The following is a 19,884-nucleotide window of genomic DNA, read 5'->3' as shown; positions in this document are numbered from 1 at the left end:
GCGTCACGTGTGGTCGATCGCGCGATGGCTTATGTCGATACAGCGCGAATGCGCGATTATCGGAAACACCATAGCGTAGTTATTGCAGGGTTGTGAATTATGATTTTCTTAGTTTGCTAAGAGTACTTTTGAAGGGGATATTTTTAATGCTATGATTTTTTATACTATCAAAAGTATCTCCATGGCAATTCTGGAATCGGCGGACTAAAGTACATAATATACCAACAAACGAAGTTTGTTATAATTAGTAGCACCTAGTAATCTTACCTATTTCTGCCGCTAAACCGTGATGTCAGCATTACTGTGTTCCGGTTTTGAAGGGTAAAGGTTGCTGGTGAAATTACTGGAACATGGGACTTGTCAACCTATGTCTCAGGGTGACGGGCGCAGTGGCAGAGCCCCTCAGATGTTTGTGACTTAAAGCTCTGAGTGGCACTGCAACGGCTATGGACAGGCGTGTAGCTTATTCGTCCCGTCATTTGATATTATAAAAAAAATATTAATACAAAGTTCGAACACTAAGTAAGTGCTAAGTTAGTCGATGTGTGGCCGAACGGTTACAATGCTGGTCTGCCACGCAGACGTCTCGGGTTCGATTCCCGGTCCAGGAGAAATATTTGTATAGCCTACATTTATTTCTTTCGTGAGTTTGGGTGTAATTTGTGGTTGTCTATATATGTGGGCTATGAATGCGTGGGTTATAAAAAAAATGGAAAAAAAGTCTGCTATTAATACCAGAGTAACGGAATTCAGTCTAGGATGCTTCCCAAAACACCCAGACCAGAACCAATTTAGAAAAGTTCATTTCCCAAATTGGTCATACGAGGGATCGAATCCAGGACCTTTCACAATCAGCGCCCACAGCGTGAACCGTTATACTGTAAGTGTTTTATCTGACGACTGCATGGAATATCAATACTTAATTAGACCCGTATTTTTATAAATCTAGAACACAGTTTTTTAATGTGTTATATCATAATAATATATTATGTACATTCTATTTTAGTTTTGTGACTCCTTACATTTCTTGGTAAATTGGTGAAATTACAGGCACATGGGACTTGTCAACTTGCGTCTCAGGGCGCAAAGCCGTACCCGTCAGATGTTCGCAACCTAAAACTCTTGAGTTCCCGTGGATAGCGTATCGCTTGACACGACTTGTTCATTGAAAAAAAAAAAGTGAATTTGTATTTTTTGTAGAAATAAATATTCTAAGCCATATTTTATAACCAAATCCACATTAACTTCTGGATTCGCAACCATAGGTTGACGATCGCTGTTCAGCGCACAACTCATCACGTTTGACATAAATATAGCTGCACAGTAGTTTTTTAATTGGTAAACAATGATACAAACAGTGCACCTGATACCGTTTGCGATAGAAAATAAGTTTGCTGACTAAGAGACATAAGATCTTGAGTTTCCTGCGACTCTGATTGCGCTGATTCTCCTAATCTAAAGGGTACACAAAAAACAATAATGTCACTATTATTATGCGAAGGGACATACCTATATACGACGAGAAGTTAATGAATCTGTATGGCAACTTCTTCTTATCGTGTCAATACTTTTTTTATTTTAGGATTATATTGACCATGAACAGTACGTTGCTACCTTGACTGCGCTGTCCGTGGCCGCGGAGAGATTTTCCCTCGTACAGGTATTAGGACACAAGGGGCACAATTACAGTCCATGCTATATGGACTGTATCGGGGCACCACACTGGGGTTAGACTAACATCTCTGAAAGTCCAACTTACAACTTGTCTCTGCAGCGTCCTATTTGAGTGCTAAATCGATTTAAGGACTTCCACACTGGTATGACGAAACCAGCTGGTGGGGGGTTCCGTTTCCACAGTTCACATGTAGTGACAGTTGGATGGTCACTCGTAGCCTTTGTGGTGCGCAGGAAACTTTTACGGCTTTTGAGGCGAGCTCGGGGAATTTGACGGCCATATAAACGGTATCGACTGTCACTCTCTTGATTATGCTTCTTTGCGGAGCTGCTACAATTCACGCACGTGTGGTGGTGCAATACCTGCTAGAGGGTACACGATATTGAGGGCAGTTGACTTGATACAGCCGGTGATATGGCAACTTAAAAATGTTATTTTAAAATCTTTTTAGTTGAATGGTTGTTTGAGATAATGGAAAACTTTAAGTTGGAGGGTTAGGTACTGTATGGGCTGGTTTCCGCAACTCGAAGTCGTAGCGTCTGCTTTGCATGTTTATATGGATTATAATATGTCGGATAATAAGATTTTATAATAGAGCTTTAGACTGCTAAGAGATTGACTGCATACTTGCAGTTAATCTGTGGTCATAATCTACTTTATGCACCCGAGACCACGGCTGCATGAAAAATGCTTTTTAGACATTTATTACTATTGCTTCATCTTCTTATTAATCGATGCCATACACTACTAATGCATGCCATTGTGGTGAAAGGATATGGCGATCGGCGTAAAGTACTCGCTAATTGTTGCCCATGTAGCGTCAGACGTACAAGAAAGGCACGGGACGTGTTGCGGGGAGGCTCCTTTCGTACACCCCAAATACTGCAACAAAATTCATTCGATATCATATCATTAAGCGTTTAGCGCCTGTAATTTTTTTCTCATATGTTCTCCGTAAATCCAGCAAAAGATATTGTTTCGAAAAAAATTCGATCATGTACAATATTTTGTAGTTCCAATAAAGTCCGCTATATGGCGTTGACCCGTTTTTGTCAATCTCTGAATTGCGATGATACGTTTTCTCATCGAAAAGATAAATACTCTTATATAAATACACTGGATTTTGTCACTGCAATGTAAAGTCATTACTATCTACAGGCTTACTAGGAGTCGAGTCATTCTGGGAGCGGCTACCAGGACCTATCGGAAGCCTGATTTAATACTATAGTATTATTTTGTGCTTTGATAACATTGACTTACAAATAAATGGACGACGGGTCTAATACAAAAACCACGAAAAAAATGTCCCAAGTCAACCTATTTAAACGTAGTGACATGTAAAGGAATATGAAAAAGCTAAAACGTTGAATTTAAATTGTAATGTCATCGCAGTACTGTCTAATTTTGCTTGCTTCGCTGTCAGTCGAACAAACGAAGACTAAACCGTGAATGACGCTCTGTATACGATTTTAACGCCCTATAAGTTCGGACACTTTTTAGCGCGGAGCCGACGTCCATATAATTGTAAGTCAATGTTTGATAAATAAAAAGTGCGGAATCTATATTCAGCTTACGCGCTGGACATAAGCCTTCCCATGAGCACGTCAACTCTCCCGGTCCTGTGCCGCCCGCATCTTTCTCAGGTCGTTCATCTATCTTGCCGCCGGGCGCCCCATTCTCCGTAGGCTATATAGACTACATGGTCACTCTGCCATCACTTCTTCTGCAGACATCTTTAGCCCATTGCCATTATCTCTTGACTTGAAGAACCAAACATTTCTGTCAGTCATTAAAGTTTTATTGTTGATGCAACAATCTTTTTCTCCGTGCAACAAGAGTGTTTTCAAACGACTTCAAAAAAGGAGGAGGTTCTCAATTCGACTGTGTTTTTTTGTATGTATATTACGCGATTACTCCGGCATTTGTGAACCGATTTTGATGATTATATTTTTGTTGGAAAGAGGATACTTAAGTATTGGTGTCATTTAAATTCGATGAAAATATTACACCTCTAACGCTAGCAAACTAGGGCATGAATCCGGTTTCGTGCACTTTCCGGTAAGCGATTTCACTAAAACTTGACAAATAGATGTAATTCTTAGGTTTTCGCGATTGTTACACATAGGAAATGAAACTCTTTTTCCGGGTTGCGGGCCCTTGAGAGGTCCCATGGTCACGGTTGACCACGTCAGTCAAACAAATATACGCGATTTAAATCCGGAAAAATAGTTTCATTTCCTTAATAGATGTAATTCCAAGAACTTTTGAGGTCGGTTTTTTAAAATAAAATAGTAGTTATATTATTATTTAAATTTTAACATCGACAACCATTGTCGACAACCCTTAAATATCCACCAGCCGATACTTACCTTGTCGAAACAGCACGATTTATAAGTTAATTTCTCTCCAAGAAAACGCTCCTAGGTTGTTTTGATTTTTATTTTAACTGCCTTTTTGATATATGGCTTTGTAATTGAAGACCTTACGAACATTAGACCTTCACGTTTATTGGTAATCATAGTTCATAAAGCGTTTTTAACTATGAGTAGGTAGTTGGGCGTGACTTTACAGATCTTGGGAACGGATGCAATTTTTTCTTTTCTAAATCACGTTCCACATCTTGTGGAGTACGACGCTACACCAACACAAGATTAGAATATTGCATGCTTAATGCAATAGTGTATTAGCTTAAAAAGGTGTGTTTTTTCAGAGTCGATGAAAAACGAATTCTCACTTCCAGTGAAAGATCATAAAGTTTGTATTTTGTAAGTACAAAATATATTTAAAAATAAAAGTTACAATTATTGAGTACGGACTGTTTTGGCCGGAACATGTTCACATAAAATTTGTCTCATTTTGAGTTAAGTCAATATCTTTAAATTGTTTCTTGCAATATTTTAACGACTATCGAGTTCTTAGGTTTTCGCGATTGTTACACATAGGAAATGAAACTATTTCTCCGGATTTAAATCGCGTATATTTGTTTTTATAAACAAACCGACGTTTCGGGCCCTTTACAGGCTCCATGGTCACGGTTGACAGAGGTGGTACAGTCATCATGTCTAATATTAATGCAAACCAAACCATCATCATCGTCATGGAAACTATCCAGAAACCAACCAGATGGTTTCTCCGTACCGCCAGTTTGGGATCCAGTATTTCCTCTAATGAAAAATCCCAAACAGACATAAGACTGCAGTACTAATTAATATGTTTTAATTTATTCTAATTTCTTTTATTAATTAATAATAAATTGAACTTAATAAAAATTCATTCAATAAAATAATTTGTAAAACGTAATGTAGCGTAAATTGGAATGTTTTCTTTGTAAAATTAAAAATAAGATATTTAATTAATAACTTTTGTACGTATAGTGAAAAAATAAGCTGGTTTGCATTAATAGATATAACTGGTTGATGATAGTATTAATTAACGCATTGTTTTGGTAATTTTCGAGATTTTGGCACATAAAGTTTTTTCTTTGAAATGTCAAGACACTGTTTTTGCATGACAGTAAAACTGAAACTAAATGAGATATAGAAAAAGCGCTTATAGAGGGTTATAGATCTTGTTTCACTGATTTCAGATATGTTAATAACTAGATTTCGCTAAAAATGTCGATATAATATAATATATAACTGGAATATAATATAATATATAACGATATAATAACTAACCTATAATGATAAGGAGGGCAGAAGAAGAGGCGAACGCTATGGGGTTGAATTCCCTGCTTTCAGACTTGTTTCCTAAACGTTATAACTTGAGCCTTTTCAAGGCGAGAATGAATGGGTATTATTTAGGTGTGCATACTTCATCGTCGACTTCATCAGGTGAGATGGAGCTCAAATGCGCACTTACATTTTATAAAAAAAAAGATATATTTTTTTACAGCAATGAATTCAATTAAATGTGATACAAGTTGGTTCTTATGCATAACTTTCTTCACGATGCGTTTCTGGTACATCTGAAAACTCACTGAATATCCCACATACTCGACAGATTGGGCATTAAAACCAATACTGTCACCAAGCGAGAATCTCAATTTTCAAATCTAAATTTATTTTCCGAAACTTTTGGCACCATTTCCCGAAAATTGACTTTTTCGTTTAGTGACAGTATTGGTTTTCACGTGTGCATCATGAGCAAAGCTGTTGTACATATCTGAACTGACAATTGGTACTATCTAAATTTTGACAATTTTACATGATGAAGAAAATAATAGTTTGCGTCATTTATATAGCATCTGGTTATAAGTTGGTACAAATTGAATGAAGTCGATTCTAGTGTCAAAATTAAATTATCTGAGATGGAATTTCTTGCAACGCTGCGGAGTATGAAATATTATAAAATGGTATTAAAAAGTGAAATCTTTAGAAAATTGAGATAATACCGGTTGCCAATTCACAGTCGATATTGAAAATTGAACTTTAAAAAAGATCATAGCCGATACCACCAAACAAAACTGAGGAGATATTTTAAAATATACTAGAATAAAGATATAACTCATATCGGCTTGGCGGCCAATCAACGATGTACAAAAAAAACTTTTTAATCACTATATTTTTCAATTAACCTCGATGTGAAATCGATTTTGGACAACCAGTTATGGATGTACAGTCACCTCGGCGACTTTATAGATTTTTTTTTAGAGGTGCTATAAAGGTCTTAGTCAAGCTTCTGTAAACCATTATTTGCACCTATGGGGTATTATCATTAAAATCTATTTCTCGATTGTTTATATTGTTACAAAATTAGCATTACATTTTTTCTTTGGAATATATAAGTATGTATCAACAATTGTACTCATCATATAAAGAGTATAATATATTTTCATCGTATAGGACTGACTGCAAGCTAAATTCCCTACTAAAAAACTGGTATTAAAACAAAGAAAGCACGAATTTCGACGTTGGACTGTACCCAGTATATCAAGCAGTGACACACGAGCGGTGTAATATATCTTGTTCGGGCTAATTAACTGCCAGCACAATGCTTTATAAGTGTTTACGGCGACTTGTATGGAGAAGAGGGCTAGTATAGTTTAAAAGAAAGGAGAATGCGAGAAAAAACGTACGTTCGGATCCATTTGATTGTGTATTGTAGTTGAAATATTTTTTAAAATCAGTTAATAGACCTTGTTTATCACAAAATGTGTCAAAAACTTACGACATTTTTGTAAAATTAAAACTTAAATTAATATCTGTGTAATTTTCAGGTTACTTTTCTCTACCGAAGTTCGGTGGCAGTTTTTATTTTTTGAATATTCTAAATTATTTTCATGACGTAATATTTAATATTCGAGTGTAGTATCCTGAAATGTTATCTTATATTACATGTTAATAAACTCTAATACTTAAATAATAAAAATTGCCCACGTAATACAGAATTAATTGATCATGTTAAGTTTGATAGTCAAAGTAATTTGTGGAGACAATAGTTTAAATAATGTCAACACTGATTTTCGTCGAAAAAAATGGAGGCGGGGACGTGGATTGGAGAGGGACCAGCCAGACTAGCTAAGATGATTTGAATTGTATTGTAATAATTCTGTTACCTATGTATTGATTAATTACAGTGATATGTACGGTGAAAGTGACTGTTATTATAGTCATATAGGACAATTTACTGCATATCGGTTGGGATTTTCGACCTTTAGTAAATTAAAATTAACCATGGACTTTAGCGGAGCGTTAGTTCCAAACGACGCCGCTAGATGGCATTGACCACTTTGAAGCTATTTCTAAAACGCGGTGTTTAGATTTTCCCTCGGCACTATAAGTAGTTAAGCTAGGTATGTATTGTTGATTCGGAATTCAATGTGTGGACGGCTCACTCTGGACCACATTGGGTATTTACTGCGTACGGGCTGTGTAGGAGAACTTACCGGACCTCCCGTTACGCCTTTTGTGTACTGCCACCAATAAAGTTCTGCTTACTTGTTTATTAAGCGCGTTATTTTTCTTTCACTGACGAAACGAGCTTTTGCCACATCCTCCTGGATCCCTTTACAGGACTAAATTAATCACAATTTTACTTCATTAAGTCCAAAATGGCTTTTTAGGAGTGCTACACCTTTATATAACCAAAAATATTCTTAATTCTTGTTGCAATAATTACCCGCTTTACTTTTTTTCTTATACCACACCCAATCAAACGTGCTAAGACATGCAGATTAAGATCTTAGCAGGAATCTGATACTAGTTACCGGGTATCGTGGATATCTGCTAGTTACATCGCGCCTTTACCGTTTTGAAAAATCACAGATTGTTAAAGATATTTTATACAATATGTGAAATAATAGAGAATTTGCAAATTGATGATACTCTCACGACGAATGAAGTTTCTTTTTACCTTTTTTCAGTTTCTAATTTTGTCAAGTTATCATTCTTGCCAATAACATTTTGTTCTCTTGACCAATGAAATAAAAAAGCGCAAACTAAATTGAAATTTAAATTTAAATTGGCAATTTGTTTGCTTAAATAAGATTGATTTTTTGGGATACATTAAAAGCAGGCGGTCACAATTTCACGCTTTCTGCAATCACTCCTGTTTGCTGAAAGCAGTGATCAACACCTATACATGACCGACGTGATCGGGACGCCTTCTGTGTGCCTCACTCTTCTAGACGTTTCTATTATTACAGTGCTATTTTAAATTCTAAAACCATATGTGCTATAATCTTGTCTTGTGAAAATATAAAAGTAGCACAGTCTTTGAAATAGAGGTGTGCAAACGTATTGTCAACTCGTTATTTCGAATGTATGGAGGACGTACGCCTAGTTGTTTTTTTTTATAATATTAAGTGACGGGACGAATAAGTCGTGTATCTGGTGGTAAGCGACACGCCTGTCCCTAACAATTGCAGTGCCACTCAGAGCTTTAAATCATGAAGATCTGAGGGGCACTGCCACTGCGCCCGACTCCCTAAGACATGTTGACAAGTCCCATTTACCTGTAATTTCACCAGCACCCTTGCCCTTCAAAACTCGGAACAAAGGTATGCTGACATTACTGCTTGGCGGCAGAAATAGGTTAGGTGGCAGGACTTCCCTGAACGAACTCTTTCACGAGGAGATTTACTGCCACATACTTGTCTATTAAAGAATAATGTATTATGATTACCGAGGCCTAGCAGGTGCTGTATAATGGTTTATTTTTCTCTATAAAACTACCAATTTATCCAATTCACCTTCAATGTTTAAGAATCAACATTTTATAAGCCCGAGAGCACTAAAAAAATTACACTCATAATCAGTATAACGACCAGTAGCTGGCACGAGTTGTAATTATACTATAAAACTTGTAATATCCTCTATAATAATTTTGAAATATGACACTTGTATCATACACTGCAAAAGTGCATTAATATTTTCCATCGAATGCATTTATGAAAATATATATTCGATATTATAAATATTTTGTAGCTGAAGAGTTTTCCGGTTTTGAAGGGTAAGGGTGCTGGTGAAATTACAGGCACATGAGACTTGTCAACTTACGTCTCAGGGTGACGGGCGTAGTGGCAGTGCCCCTCAGATCTTTGCAATTTAAAGCTCTGAGTGTCACTGCAATTGTTATGGCTAGGCTTATCATCAGTCGACGACTTATTCGTCCCGTCACTTGATATTATAATAAAAATATATAAAAAGTCAACGGAAATAATAACTTTCCGAAATTTCCGAATTTCCGAAAATTTGTAGACGATCGAAGACTTTTGAGGTAACTGTTAAATTTAAAAATAATCGACATTTTGTACTTTCAAACAAAAATAACGTACACACGTACAAGAAATATAACTCGCCACAATATACTATTCTGTCGGCAAATCATCAAAAAGAATCATTTTATAGCTTTTTTACATGACGAACAATCCTTGTAACTTATGATTCTCAATAACAACCGGGTTGGTACAAAAATTAACTGTCAAAAGTCACCCCCTCATAAGGAGAAACGACTTTATAAAGGCGCCTCCACACGGCGATGAGGCGGGGCGCACACGGGCATAATTAAAGAGGCGAAGATGATAAATAACGAACTGTCCGCGTTTTTACCGAAGATGTCATTATCTCGACCGACTCTATCAGCCATCACTCGATTACGTAGGTGGGATATAGATAGTGTTGTTACAAACACCACTAACTTAAGAGTTCAATATCTTATATAAAATAATGAACACAGAGTTCTTTGATATAACTTTTTACTACCTATTTATTTATTGGAACATTTTATTCTAATAATTTTATTTAAATAAATTAGACAGAAAACGAAGTAATTTTTAGACATGGGATTACAGTTCTATAAAAATTTATTCTATGCTTTGCAAATCGCGTTACAGAACGGTTTAGTATCTCTATTACACAGCAGCCTATCATTATTAAGGAACATTGTTAAATTCTGTTTTATTTACAACAATCTATATAATATCAACTCTGTACAGTTCTAGTCATCGTGCGGCAGCGCAGGCGCATGAATAATCGAAAGGTCCGAGTTGATGAGAGCGCGTGAGAGCTTTTTTGTCGTGACCACAGTAAAAAAAGAAACAAATAATTATTATTAACCGGAAAAGATGTCGTCTTATCAGCCAGTTTAGGAAATTATGCGATTATACCATCATTATATTACAGTCATCGAGTCAGGCGTTTGTAGGAAACAGTATAAATTTAAATAATTTAGAGTAAGTTGATGTGTAGTAATATAATTAAAGACAATAAGAAAACGCCTCAGAAACTTAATTTTGGAGAACAATAGAGTTGCTGTACGATGTCAGTTTCTTTATTTTCAATTATACAATATTTCAAACTTGTATTTTGTTCTTTTCTTTTAAAATTATTATCTTTTACACTGAATTATGAAGACAATGTCGCAAGAGAAGACAGATATTACAGTAATCAACCAAGGCAAAAACTTAATTGCAAAAAGGCTCTACATGTTTATTATTAGTTGTATACTTGTCTCTTACGTCGCTCTTTTAACCTTTTCTGTTTACCGTGATTAATATGGCCTGAAGTGCACTTTCAATAAGTAGTTTCCTAAGGCTGTATAACAAAAAGATATTATAGTTTTATAGAGCACTTATCAGACCCATCCGCTTCTAGCATGCTTTAAGCACCCACTACATTATCGCCTTATAAAAAATTAAATAAAATGCAAAACGTCGTCCCCGCAATTAAAGTGGCGGCTGTTTCAAAATAATCCGAATAATTTAAGAAATGTGCACTTGTAAAACGATTTTTTACCACAAACAAATGTAGAGGACAATTATAAAGTTATTAACTTTTGTTTTCAGATATGATGAATTGGAGTGAAACCTGATTCGGTGAGTCGCATTACTTTTTTTCTATACATTCGATATAATTATTACAGAAGCGCTCTTGTCGTCAAGAATTGTATTTTAATGTCTGTATGAGTAATAACAGAACACATTCCGTCAAAATGTTAGACAGGAAACTGTTTGTGCTACTTCATTGTAGGTACAGTTACTATTTTAGAGTTAACTAAAATGATTACATTTAGCAGGAAATGGGTGATTTTAGTTCAAATTTTTAATCTGATATTTCTGACAACTGAATTATGTAGTTAGAAAATAAAATAATTTGTATTAATTATCGCGGTTCCGGGTTCAATTTCCGGGACGTCTAATTAAGCAAAAGAAGCTGAACTTAGATTGTCGCGGAATATATTATAGACAACATCGCGTAAGTAATTAATAAAGCACTTGTGTTATGGTAATCGGAGACAACGAATACCACAAAGACTCAGACCCGAGACAATATAGAAAAATTCGTTTTCTACATTAACCCGACCGGGGATCGAACCCGGGACCTCAGAGATGGCGACATCATGAAAACCGGTGTGTAATCTAGTTGACCACGGAGATCGTCAAAAAATAATGCTTCCGAATCGTGTCCAGTTTATACCGTACGCAATTGACTTAAAGTTAATTATTATATGAACAATTTCGTTACAACAATACGCTTCCACGCGGCAATGTAAATTTAGCTGTAGATTTTGGTATTCCGGGCAGAGCACTCAAAGATGTTAGTACTATATTCATAGAAAATAGTAATGATATCCTCGTATTCATAGAACAGGGATTCACCAGTTTGAGACCAGGTAAATAAGACTTTTATCTGACCCGACAAGGGCTTGAAAAGTATCCGAAACGTTGATTTGTTTGAAAAAACAAAATCTCGAAATTTAGAAAAATAGTTTTGTTTCGTATGTACGAAAACCTAAGTGCTCGATATGCAGTTACGAAGATTATTAATTTAAATTCCTTATTTTTATTATAATTTACGGAGTATACGATTTACAAAATATTTTAATTTAATAATATATCTTTAAAAAAATATCACGTATTAACATTGACTTACAAATAAATGGACGACGGGTCTAATACAAAAACCATGAAAAAAATGTCCCAAGTCAACCTATTTAAACGTAGTGACATGTAAAGGAATATGAAAAAGCTAAAACGTTGAATTTAAATTGTAATGTCATCGCAATAGGTACTGTCTAATTTTGCTTGCTTCGCTGTCAGTAGAACAAACGAAGACTAAAGCGTGAATGACGCTCTGTATACGATTTTAACGTCCTATAAGTTCGGACACTTTTTAGCGCGGACCCGACGTCCATATAATTGTAAGTCAATGCGTATTCATGATGCCTCATATTGATAATGTTGTACTATATTCTTATGTCTGCTAGGAATTTTTCATCATAGGAAACACTAAATCCATGTTGAACTTCGTATGTTTTTAGTTTTAATGGCCTCTCACTGCATCCTGGTTAGAAAACTTGACCTGACTTAACTGAATCTGGGTTTTATTAAAGCTCTGGGTTTTAGCTAAGTAAGTTTTATCCATCACATGTTCGCGTGACATTGTCGGCAATACTGCTGTTTCGTTTTGTCATTTCCCCGTAAACAATTTACCAACTATGTAGCAAAGAGGCTGTATAATAATTATGATGGAGCTAAATATAAAATAGCTTAATCGCGATGTCAATGCAGCCTCAGGGTGATACTGGCTCAATAATGAGTGCCATTTATTGATAATTGGCTCGTTCCTTCAGTTAACTTAAACGCTTTACAAGTCAGGCAAAAATATAGGTGTGGCGTGCTTATAAGGGTTATTTTCCACTTGTTTCAATAATTCAAAAACATCTACGAAATCTTTGTGTGCGAATTGGTTCATAAAACTATTTCGAAATCAAAATCTCCAATTAAAAGATTACTTCAATGTTTTAACATAAGGTTCATGTTAAAAGTTACGTTTTACAGGACTAAACCATTCTCAATAACTATTCTATTTGCCCGTTTTGTAAAATTCAAATGATTATGAAATTTGCTCTGCAGAAACTAGTCCTAAACGGGTAATTTTCAGGTTAATTTTCTCCACTTAATTCGGTGGCAATTTTTATTATTTAAATATTCAAGAATATTAGCATAAAGTATTATTTAATATTCGGGTGTAGTATCTAATAGTACAGTATTCATTTTGTATATAGTTGCCTTACTTTCTCAAACTCTTATATTATGATTAAGATGCAAGAAATGGATTGTATATACAAATTTTGCAGACTGATTTCACATCATATTTCTTCATATTTACACACTAGCATTTAGCTATTCTTAAACTAATGCATCTAAATTAACACCCTTGATAAGAAATTTAAAATAAATAGATAGCCATCTTCTGAATAATCACTCTTTATAAGATACGAGTTTGAGATAAGAAGTAGTAAGTACTAATGTAATGTTGTATGTATGTCGTATGTATACAATACTTACATCAAGTTACAAATTTCGATGTAACCTTTAAAACTGCAAGACTTTTAAGCCCTTTGCGATTATAAACAAATAATTTTATTATTCATTGTTCTGCGAAAGTGAACAAAGTAACAGTTACAGCAATCGGGTGTATTTTAGACTGAACTACATTGTAAAGGGCGTTTAAACTCGAAGTTAAGTATAACTGAAATGGTTTAAAGTGAGAATAAGTCACGCACTGCAAGCTTTACTGCCTTGTTTAAAGATTACATTCAGTTTTTGTTTAAAAATAATGTACTTTTCTTGTTAAATGTAAAGTAATACGATGAGTAATTTATAGTAGCAGTCTCAAGCACTATGGATCTTTTTTAAATGTTATTATTAACAGTGTCTTTTTATGATACCTAGTGACGGTACGAACAAGTCGTGGGCCTAGTGCTAAGCGACACATCTGTCCATAACAGTTGCAGTACAACTCAGTGCTTTAAAACGCAAAGATCTGAGGGGCACTGCCACTGCGTCCGACACTCTGAGACGTAAGTCAGATACAAGAAAGATAAGTCCTATGCGCCCGTAATTTCACCAGCACCCTTGCCCTTTAGAACCGAAATGCAGTAATGCTCACATTACCGCTTGCCGGCAGAAGTAGATAAGATGGCAGTACTTCCCTGGACGAATTCTTTCACAAGAAGCTTTACTGCCACTAACTGAGTATGATTGCAAGAAAAGTAAATATTAATTTATCTATAGGCAATAATAAATAAAGGCAGTTAAAAATTAGAAGACCGTTTGGGAAACCCAAAGGCTGGCAGCTACCTTGCCCAACGCATTAGCATAGCTATACAAAAGGGGAACGCTGCCAGCATCTTGCGCACCTTGCCGCGAGGACCCAATTTATTCATATAATTTAATCCTAGTTTTCCGTTCTAGTATTTGAACTTTTTTGTACCTTCCTGTATAATATAGTTTCATTAAAAATTAAAAAAAAAGGTTATATATTCTTTTAATCAATCATTATGAACATTTATTTCATTTCTTCCATTGCAACGTGTGTTTATCGAAACAAAAGTAGTTCAGTTTCAGTCTATGGTTTTTTTCTCTCTGTTGTAAGTGATCCTCAGAAGTATGTTGTAATATACTGAAATTGTTTATTTATTTATTACATATTGCTTACAGTCAACCCAAGCGCAATAGTAAGACTTAAAGCTAAATATACAATCAATCTTAAGTCAATTGCAAAAGTGAATAAAATATGAAAATTGATAAAATTATAAATACAATACCATAAACAATAAATTATTACAGATTAACATTAATGACAAAAAAATAAGATAAAAACCATTTGTTATTACGTTTTAAACTAACACTTAATACTACTGTCTCCGGTCAAGGACTCCAGATAGTGTCCTGCGGAAAATATGAATTTTGTTTCTGAGCATGCAAAGAGGTCCAATGAGGAGTCGAAGTTAAGCAACTGATTTAGATACCTAATTTATAAAATTGTTTGCAAGAATAATATGAAAGTTTATGTCGATAAATTGTGTTTTGAATGACGTACATACGTAGCTATAGTCCACTATACCAAGATTCCAACAACGTGTACAGGATGTTGTGTACGGTTGTTTACATTGGTTGCAATTTTTTGTGCATTACATTTCCTTTTACAATTAAGTGCACACAGTGGCACTATATGTGTTGGGCATTTGTTATTGCATTAAAATATTTGTTTAATCAAAATTTGGATTTATCGACTATACGACTGTTAAATCAAGATGAAATTGACGACGGGTCGAGCTTAACTGGGAGATCTGTTTATTCTAAGCATGATAATGTCGAAAGTATAGGTACATGGTTGTGCACATTTATGCGGGTAATATCGATGCCTTATTTTCTCAAATTTTAATTTTGTATAGAGTCAGGAGATGGCAAATTTTTCTATTTATTTAAAATTTCTTATCAAGGGTATTAATTTGGATGCATTTCTTTAAGAACAGGTAAAAGTCAGCATTTAATATGAAGGAAATGCGATATGAAATCAGCCTGCAACATTTGTATAAACAATCCATTTTTTGCATTTCAGCAACTTTGTGTTTTACTATACGAGTTTGAGAAAGTAAGACGACGATATTGTACTAATAGAGTTTTCTGTATATATTTTTAACGTACATACATACTAGACACACACTTGGCAAAATTTATTCATTTATTATTTGAAATATAATACCTAATAGGCTTTACTAACCTATTAGTAAACAGAAACTAAAAAAAATGTAAACAACTTTTTATATTACATATAACATTTGAATCACGGAGACGATAACTTTAGTAGACGTTCCAATAGGAAATAATTACTGACAAAATGTATTTTAATAGAAATACATTCGAATAATAAATATTGTAAATTAGACCTTTTGAATTCCACTTTACAATAATCCTAAAAAATATAACCTCATAACTATGTCCCTACTGGGCAAATCGATACGCATAGGTTGAAAAAAATAGAAAAGTGTAATAAATTGTCGCCAGTATTATCTGGTTCTTAGAACCGAGGGGTGCGCGCGCGCATACCGGGCCGCGCTACCTGTTTAAGGTGACACTGGTTGAGCAAGATATTTCAGAAGGCTACTGCAATGGCACATATTAGTAATTATTTTTATGTTAGTGTTAATTATATTTTTAGTTCTTCTGGATTTAATCGTGCAACTCTTTCTCTTCCTTTATACAACAAAATAGATACGCATAATGACTAAAAATTAAACTAAATTTAAATAAAATAAGGTAAATAAGTATTTATGAAAGTTCATCACCACCTTAACTAGGTATAATTGTGCAACCTTTAAACATCTTTTAGAAGCTTTGTACAGCAAAGTTGATAGTGATTAATAACTAATAATGAAGTCAAAACAAGTAGTGGAGGAAAGAAATATAAATAAACGTATAACGTATTTTTCATTAGCTCTTCACCTTAACAAATTATGCGTGTCGAAGGGTAATTTCTTTTGGATTTAATTATGTAACCCTTTAACTTATTTCACTACCTTTGTACGAAAGGAGCCTCCTTCTACAACGTAGGTACCTTTCCTGTATGTACGTCTGGCTTACCCTGAGCATTCCTTTCACCACGATGGCAAGCATTATAGTGTATGCCATCGCTACGATAAGGAGACCTTTATACAGCAAATACTCTATAACGACTAATAGTGAAGCTAAAAAGTAGTGTATAAAAAAACTTGAAAAACATTCAACATTGTCGTCTCCTTAATAAGTCAGGCGTGTCGGTTGGTTGCTTTGAATGTAAGATGTTCATTTCACGACAACAGCATTTCTAGCCTGCGTACGAGTGCTATATAGATATTTTATTAGACAACTTCACTTCGGAAAACGTGGGAAAATATCCAAGTACCACAAGGCTCTTTAGGGGAAAGACACTTATCGATGTTTCGGGGAAGAAATGTATATCGAGTTCTTAGGTATTCGCGGCTGCTCTGTTTCTTTTAAATCGCGTTATATTTATTTTTTCAAATAAATCAACGTTTTAAACAAACATTTTAGAAAAGAAAAGAATGTAGTTAAAAACAGTCCATGCTTTACATATGTAGTGTGTGCTTATACATACTAATTGCAATTTTTCATATTGTTGAATTAGTTACGTTTTTGTTGTACGTGTTGAATATATGGTTTAAATATTAATATTAATAGTTGCATTTGTAATGTTGGTAAATGTCAATTTTATCAAAAAATTTCTTCTTTACGTTGCGTAAAATTTTCATGCTCTTTCGTTATTGGACTCAAAGTTTTCTTATTCATCAAAAAAGGGTTTATTACTTGAACATTATTATAAAAATAAAAGAAAGGTATGAAGAAACGTGTTTATTTTTTCTTGTAAATGTAGTTGCGGCGGTGACCATTATAGAGGTATTTCTTTGAAAATGTCTTTTTAAATGTTTTTTTAACTTTTATTAGTCTCAGTAATAAAGCATCTGGTTGACGTATATACATGTTAAATGTATATAAATTTTTGAACCACAGAGACATAGACAGTAAGAAAGTTCTATAATAAGATAATGGTGGATATTCAAAATTTGCCATTTGAACTGTTTAAAACTATAGTGAAACTAAAACTTTACACTAATTATACAGCTTCTGGGTACTTGGAAGACAAAAAGTCGTGTTAGTGACCCCGTTTGACTCCTGCGTGTCGTCTCGTACTATGATATTTGAAATAAATATATGTATTAAAAATAGTAAATTATCAAATGTTTATTTACCAATAGCAGCCCCCAGAGTTTCTTACCCATTCTTCTACGGGTTATTTGCCTTACGAATGAGTAGTAGAGTTTAATCCATGTGACTATTTCAAGTTTCATTTACTTACTTATGAAATTTATTTAATTAAAGAAAGATTGAGTTTGAGTTTGAAGTCGTTTTAAACTTTTTTTACTCTTATTAGTGTCAATATAAAGCTCATACACTGTTAAATGCAATGTCAATGTCATCAACAATTTAGTAGCAGTAGAGCTTCTTGTGAACGAGTTTATCCAGGGAAGTACTGCCACCATTACAGCATTACAGTGTTCCGGTTTTGAATGGTAAGGGTGTTGGTGAAATTACAGGCACATGGGACTTGTCACCTTCTGTCTCAGGGTGATGGGCGCAGTGGCAGTGCCCCTCAGATCTTTGCGATTTAAAGCTGTGAGTGGTACTCCAACTGTTATGGACAGGCGTGTAGCTTACCATCAGGAGCACGACTTGTTCGTCCCGTCACTTGATATTGTGAAAAAAATGCATCTTACTAATTTGTGTAAAAATGTATACATTTTACAAAAGCCTATCTCCCGCCAAACTGGAAACAGTTTGTTGGCGAGCACGCTACACAATTATAGTTCTACTTAATGATTAACTAAATACCTTTGTGAGAAGGTACTTCTCATGTATGTCAAACTTACTTATTTAACAAAACAACAATAACAATTACAATAGTATATGAGAAATGTAAGTTCCTCCTTACAGCAACAAAAATTTTTTTTTTACCAACTTCTTTTTTTTCGATCCGATAATAGAACATGAGTTGAATTTGTGAGCCGGAAAGAAATATTGAAATAAGTGAAATAAAAGCACATAATATGACAAATCTTCGATTAATCCAATAGCAATTTTACACTACACGTTTCAACTCATTTGTACGTTCCACTGCTGGGCACAGGTCTCCTCTCAGACGAAGGTTTATACCAAAGTCCGCGAGTAAGGGATTTCAAACGTTTTTCAAGGGTCGTGGATCTTCTTCACGGATGAAATTTCGCACATAAATTCTGAAAAACTCAGAGGTGCGAGACAAGATTTTAATTCCTGTAGATTGCCTCTCAAACAGAGCCTGTGCTCTGTTTGAGAGGCGGTAGGTCAAGCTAATAGGCTCCCACAGCTTTTTACTGCAAGCTTATTTGACTATAAGCTAATAGTAGCTATTTTTTAAGAGCCAGTGCAAAACTGCGGACGCCAAGGCAGAGGACGTAGAATTTATCAATGTGTATTTGATGCTATTTCAATTGAAACAAATTGTAATGCTCTGAGACGAACCTTTTAGCAAAGCGGCGCATTTCTCTCTCTTTTTTTTTATTACGTAACCAAGTGACGGGACGAACAAGTCGTAGGTCTGGTAGTAAGCGACACACCTGTCCCTAACAGTTGCAGTGCCACTAAGAGTCTTAAATTGCAAAGCTCTGAGGGGCACTGTCATTGCGCGTATCACCCTGAGACATAAGTTGACAAGTCCAAGTTGATCAATGCGCACATTACTGCTTCGCTGCAGAAATAGGTAAGTACTCTGTGGAGCTCATGGACACACTCACCCATAATATACTCCGTAGAAAACCGACAGACAGGCAAGTTTGCGCCGGTGGGCTAAACTATGTAGTTTAGATTCGAGCTTATCGTCGCCAATAGGTCTTGAAATTAAGTCAACGTTTTTCTGTGAACCTTACATTATTTCTAGTAGTGTATTGCGTATAAAGGATAGACTTCAAAACTTTCATAATATTAATAAACAAGCCACCCAGAATCTAATACAAAACACAACACTTCTAAATGCGAAAACAATATGCGCCCCCATGCGAATCCATCGCGAAACCGCGCAATGCAATTCCCACTTCACTATAGACGCGTGCGCATGTTTTGTGGTTAACAATCTTTTTCTTATTTCAAACTGAGCGTAAAAACTGTAACCGCAGCGGTGAATAGACCAATTTGTAATAGATAGAGTGCTTAAGTTTGATCAGTTTTTATTTCTAGAGTTTTTTAAAAACTATTATATTTTGATCTATGATAGTTTTTACAGAGTTTTTAAGTAATTTGTAATACTTAGTTAATATGATTTACTTCCATAAGCATAGCGATATATACAAATGAAATAAATCCAAGACATTCGGGTGTCTTCTTTTATGAG

General features: G+C 34.9%; 1 protein-coding gene across 3 annotated transcripts in view; it reads left to right on the top strand.

Moving 5' to 3' along the window:
- LOC113228149 (transcriptional activator cubitus interruptus) overlaps positions 1 to 19,884 on the top strand; it is a 179,992-nt gene that overhangs the window by 43,235 nt on the left and 116,873 nt on the right. For all 3 annotated transcript variants that reach the window (XM_026461359.1, XM_026461358.1, XM_026461357.1), the window contains exon 3: positions 10,962 to 10,991. The gene's annotated coding sequence lies outside the window, so the exon portion shown is untranslated. The remainder of the gene's footprint in view (positions 1 to 10,961; positions 10,992 to 19,884) is intronic.

Source organism: Hyposmocoma kahamanoa, unplaced genomic scaffold, assembly GCF_003589595.1.
Source record: "Hyposmocoma kahamanoa isolate Upper Pololo Valley unplaced genomic scaffold, ASM358959v1 224, whole genome shotgun sequence".
In the NCBI taxonomy this organism is placed as follows: Eukaryota; Metazoa; Arthropoda; class Insecta; order Lepidoptera; family Cosmopterigidae; genus Hyposmocoma; species Hyposmocoma kahamanoa.
This window is presented reverse-complemented; position numbering and strand designations above follow the sequence as displayed.